The 5,718-nt window shown below is 28.2% G+C and overlaps 5 non-coding genes across 5 annotated transcripts; all 5 read right to left on the minus strand.

Moving 5' to 3' along the window:
• Positions 1–563: 563 nt before the first annotated feature.
• Positions 564–635, minus strand: ONS95_013562. Its single transcript has one exon. It is a non-coding gene; the product is annotated as a tRNA-Val (tRNA).
• Positions 636–655: 20 nt separating this feature from the next.
• On the minus strand, positions 656–728 carry ONS95_013563. Its single transcript has one exon. It is a non-coding gene; the product is annotated as a tRNA-Asp (tRNA).
• A 903-nt stretch (positions 729–1,631) lies between these two features.
• ONS95_013564 lies at positions 1,632–1,702 on the minus strand. The gene has a single exon. It is a non-coding gene; the product is annotated as a tRNA-Arg (tRNA).
• A 19-nt stretch (positions 1,703–1,721) lies between these two features.
• On the minus strand, positions 1,722–1,792 carry ONS95_013565. Its single transcript has one exon. It is a non-coding gene; the product is annotated as a tRNA-Asn (tRNA).
• A 3,636-nt stretch (positions 1,793–5,428) lies between these two features.
• ONS95_013566 lies at positions 5,429–5,500 on the minus strand. Its single transcript has one exon. It is a non-coding gene; the product is annotated as a tRNA-Val (tRNA).
• Positions 5,501–5,718: the final 218 nt, after the last annotated feature.

A 5,718-nucleotide genomic window follows, 5' to 3' on the forward strand; every position in this document is an offset into this window, starting at 1 on the left:
AGTGTTAAGTAAAGGTAATTCAAATGGATTAATTGCTTCTATACCCATAGGAGGTCATTGAGCTCCTAATTCTACAGTAGGTGATAAGGCACTATGAAAAAAGGCTCAAAAAATAGCTAAGAAAAATAATGCTTCTGAAACTATAAATAAAGCCACACCCATGTTTAACCCTCTTTGTACAGCTAATGTATGGTTACCTAAATATGTACCTTCACTTATAACGTCTCTTCATCATAATGACATAGATGAAATAAGTGTTACAAAAGCTAAAGATAAAAATGTTTCTGCATTATTAAAACCGTGCATTGTTAATACACCACTAGTTGTTAATGTTAATAATGCAATACAAGTATATAAAGGTCAAGGTGACGGTGATACTAAATGAAAAGGATGAGCTTGGAAATTACTTCTTGTCAAATTAGTCATTTACATTTATTATTATAAATAATTATGTGTTTTAATATATATAAAACTTTTTTTGATTAAAAAAGAGAGATATATTAATATATGCATACCAGAGGTATATAATTTTGGCGTAATATATATTACTATATATTAAGGATTAAGGAATAGGTGACTTGAACACCTAGCCTACCGTGTGTAAAACGGTTGCTCTACCATTAAGCTAATCCCTTTATAGTTTATATTATCTTTACGGGCTAGGTCGGGTTCGAACCGACATTTGCTTTCTTGACAAAAAAGTTTCTTACCAATTAGAAGACTAACCCTTATTATACTTTAAATTATACTAATAGTATATATTAAATATAATAAAAATATTTAGGTAAGAATAAAACTAACAATTTAGTTAGTTATTAAATCCTTAAATGATTTATGATTAATTTTTTTGTTTTATTGTAATAACAATAGCACCAACCATTGCTAACAATAGTATAATAGAAGTTAATATTAATCATATACTATAACTAGTGTACATAATATTTCCTATACTAGAGATATGGCTAGTTTCGGCTAAATTACCATCTCATATTTTACTAGTAACAAATGAAATTTCACCGTTGTCTAATTCAGTACCATTTAATTTAAAGAATTTATTTAAACTATCACTATAATTATGAGATCAAATATCATTTATAGTATTGTTTAAATAAACAGTATAACTATTAAAAGTAGCAACACTATAAGGCAATATTTGATATAAAAGATAGTTGAAAACTATAGTAATAAAAATAGCTAAAGGTATGCTATTACTAGTATTACTTAATAGTTCACTTATTCTAACATTAATTAACATTAAAATAAATAAAAATAAAATTGACACTGCTCCGACGTATACTAATAAGTAAGAAAGACCAATAAAATTTAAACCTAATACCATTAGGTAACTAGCTATACTTAAAAATAAACCTATTAAAAATAATACAGAAACAATAGGATTTTTACTAATAATAACTAATATTCCACATAATATAGCTGCTATAGATATAATATCTAATATTTCTGATCTATAACCATTAGTGAAAGTTTCATTTAAAATATATAGACTATTCATGAATAAAAAAAGGAATAAAAAAACCTCTATATTTAATTAAAGTTTAATTAAAGTAATTTAACTACCATTATTAAAAATATTTTTAACGAAAGAGGAAAGAGTAGTTAAATAAGAATATAGACGTGTATAAGACTTGAACTTATATACTTGTGGCCGAAACACAAAACTTTACCATTAAGTCAACACGCCATACGTATTCTTAGTGCCTAGCCCCTAAGATGAATTGAACATCTATCGGAATATTAACAGTATTCCGCTCTACCATTGAGCTATAAAGGCCTAAGATAATTAGGAAGAAAAGGACTCGAACCTTCGACAGCTTATTGCTATTGAGTTTACAGCTCAACCCGTCATACCAACAAACGGAACCTTCCTTAGTATAATATAAGTACTTATAACCCAAAGGAGCTGGTTTATAAGTATATATTATACAGTATATATAAAATATATGCATTGTTAACATTAATCAATCCCGTGCAATTTCCACTACACGAACCGTATTTCGACTTAACACCAATCAAAGTCACGCATACGAAAATCTCCCATAAAAATAACTAGAACTAATTTACTAGAGTAAAAATAAATGGAAGACCAAACTTATTGCACACACTTCTTTCGGCGCCTGACGAGTAGTTAGTACCTATCTGAGAAAAAATTCACCGTGACGTGGTGATTCACGATTACTAGTAATTCCTTATTCATGCAGTCGAATTTCAGACTACAATCCTTGTTATATCCTACTTTATTAGATTAGCTCCAATTCACATTATCGCATCATTTTGTATAGGAATATGTGGCACGTCTATCGCCCACAACATTAAGGCCATGATGACTTGTCTTGGTCCCTGTTATCATATCCGATATGATGGTGAACTGCTTTATTTAGATTAAATCGCAAATAAAGCAAGGGTTTCCGTTAATTTAATGGAATTAACCAATATCTCACGACATTAACTGAAGACAGCCGTGCAACGCTTGTAATATATTCTATATTTCTTATTATAATATAAGACTTCCTTAATATAATATTCAAGTTGTGGTAAGGTTTTTCGCGTAACTACGAATTAAATAACATACTTCACTACTGGTTTCAGAAACGGTCTAATGATTTCAGTTCCTGCGTTGCCACATTACTCTTGAGGTGAAATGCTTACACTTTCATTTATAGACTAAATAATTTTATCTAACCTATGGCATTCATCATTATCTGCTTGGACTACTAGGGTATCTAATCCTGTTCGCGACCCAAGCCTTCGTCCCTCAACGTCAGTTATTAGATAAAAGGTTGCTTTCGCCTTTACCAGTCCTCATGGTATTAAAAAATTTCAACTCTACTCCACAAATACTCACCTTCTCATATATAACTCTAGTATAACCGTTTCCTATTAAAGACTAATTATACCGTCTAGGTACCCTTTAAACCTACTAAAGATGAATAACACTAGTCTTCTACGTATTACCGCGACTGCTGGCACGTAATTTGGTCAAGACATATAGACAGGAAATTGTCATAATCAGTATCCTATCTAGAACTTTATTCGATAAAATCGATATTACTTTGTCCACTGAAGTATTACTTCCTCGCGCCTTGCGGTGAGTGGTAAATTAATTGATCCCACAACGGCAGCAAAAAAAGATCAAAATGAATAATCTTTTATATACAAAATCAGAAGTTTTGTATATAATTAATTAAACAGCCAAAATAACTAGCGGAAGCTATTCATTCCCCCAAGTTGCTGGTTCAGCCGTTAGGCTATTGACCAAGATTCCCCACTGCTGTACTATACGTATTGGGGTTTTTTCAGACCCAATGTGATCGATCGACCTCTCAGCCTCGACTACGGAATTTTAAGCTAGTTAAACCATTACTTTAACTACTACCTATCCGAAACACTTATTGTCCTCTTAAAGCGGAAGTTTAGTTCCTTTCATTGCGATTATAAGGTATTTATAAACCTTACTTTAAGGCAGCCAAAATGTTATATACTCACCTGTACACCACTTCTAATGAAATAGATGATAAAAAATCATTAATTAGATTAGACGTTCGATTAGCATGTGTCAAGCACTTGGACAGCGTTCATTCAGAGCCATCATCAAACTCAATTTATAGGTATAGAAAATATAAACTTTTACTAATTTAAGAAGTACATTACTATACCATTACTAATACATCTTAACTTAATTAATAAAAAAAAATTTTTTTTTTATTAAGATATTTTTTTTGTTTTTGGATAATTTTAAGCCGGATCCTGTTATAGTTATTAGTCTATAATAAGGCCTAATGTCAAGCTTGCGTTCTCATTAATATTCTTTTACTGTATATATTTTTTTTTGATATGTTGATTTTTTTTTTATTGTTGTTATTTTATATCGTTGTTTTTTATTATTTGTTTTACATACATTTACCTATAGTTTTTTGAACTATAGAAAGATATTAAATATTTTCTATTTAACACTCAAGTTTTTACCCAACACTCATTTTTAGGTGTTGACATTCAATAAGCACCGGACTTTCCTATACTATACTAAATATAGCACTTGTACTATTAGTATCACAAAAACATACTTTATTATTTATACAGTTTAGCACAGTAAAAGGTATAAAAAAAATTTATATATTTACTATAGATTAATGTAAATCTAAAGCATCTTTAATATAACTACTAGTTAAAACTACAAATACTTGAGCTTGTATAAAGGCAATACCTAATTCTAAACCTGAAAAGGCTATTATAAATGCTAAAGGTATTAAACCTAAAAAGAAGAAAATAAATCCAGAAGTCATAATGTTATATGTAAATCCTGCTAAAATGTTTAATAACATATGACCACTTAATATGTTGGCACCCAATCTAAGACCTAAAGAAACATTTCTAGATAAGTATGATATAAACTCTATTAATACTAATAGAGGTAATAATGCTAAAGGACAACCTGCAGGCACTAATAAAGAAAAAAATTCTAAACCGTGTTTTTGGAAACCTAATATAGTTGCACCTAACACTACAGTAAAACTAAGAGCAAAAGTAAATATGAAATGACTTGTTGAGGCAAAACTGTAGGGTACCATACCAATTAAATTATTTACTAATATAAATATAAATAAAGTATAGATAAAAGGGAAATATATTTGTCCTTTAGTAGGGTTTATTTGGTTTGTTACTATACTATGTATAGTGGCATAAATGGTTTCTTGACTTATTGATCAACTATTACTTACAACTTTATTATAATTAGTAGCTAAAACATTCAATGTTAATACAAAGAAAGCACCTATTGTTAAATATAATCCTATATTAGTTAATGATATATGTAAATTACCGAATATAGGGGCATCTAAACTTAATAAGTTCCTAATTTCAAACTGATCTAAGGGACTTGTGATTGTTGTATAAGCTAAATTAGACATTTGCTAGTTTACTTTTTTATTTTTATTGATATATTCTAACTTAATCCTTTTTATAGACTAAAACTTTAATTGCGAATAACTTTAAACCTATATTATAACCTTTTTATATATGCTTAAATTTTTAATTACGAGGTACTTTGAATCTATATGTTAAACGTTATATTTGTTTATAAACCTATAAGGGTTAAATATGACGTTTAACATAACAGAAAAGAGAGAAATTATAATAAATATTATAATTTACTTATAAATATTCTAGTAATAAATAATCGTACAAATCTTGGTAATATAAATTTAGAAAATACGTATATCATAATTACAAGTAATATAAAAGCAAATGTTACCTGATTTATAAAATAGAATGGAACTAATTGTGGCATATTATATTTTTTATATTTTTCAATGTTATAGTTATCTATTTTTACATTATTATATAATTAAATATAAAGATTATTCTGACACATGTAAATTTTCCTTTACATATATTACTATATATAAAAGATTAAGGAATAGGTGACTTGAACACCTAGCCTACCGTGTGTAAAACGGTTGCTCTACCATTAAGCTAATCCCTTTATAGTTTATATTATTTTAATAGTAATAAATATCTATATTTGAAAAATATAAACCTAGCATATTATGTGGGTTTTTACAGCTACTTATAGTTTTTATTTAACATTAATGTTAAAGATTTTTTTATATAATCTTCAGATTTAACTATTGTATATTAAAGATGAAACGGAGTAATGTAAACCGTCTAAAATTGGAGCAGGATATACACCCAATACAACTG

Source organism: Cadophora gregata (genome assembly GCF_030347475.1).
Source record: "Cadophora gregata isolate MNR1 chromosome Unknown scaffold_72, whole genome shotgun sequence".
In the NCBI taxonomy this organism is placed as follows: Eukaryota; Fungi; Ascomycota; class Leotiomycetes; order Helotiales; family Ploettnerulaceae; genus Cadophora; species Cadophora gregata.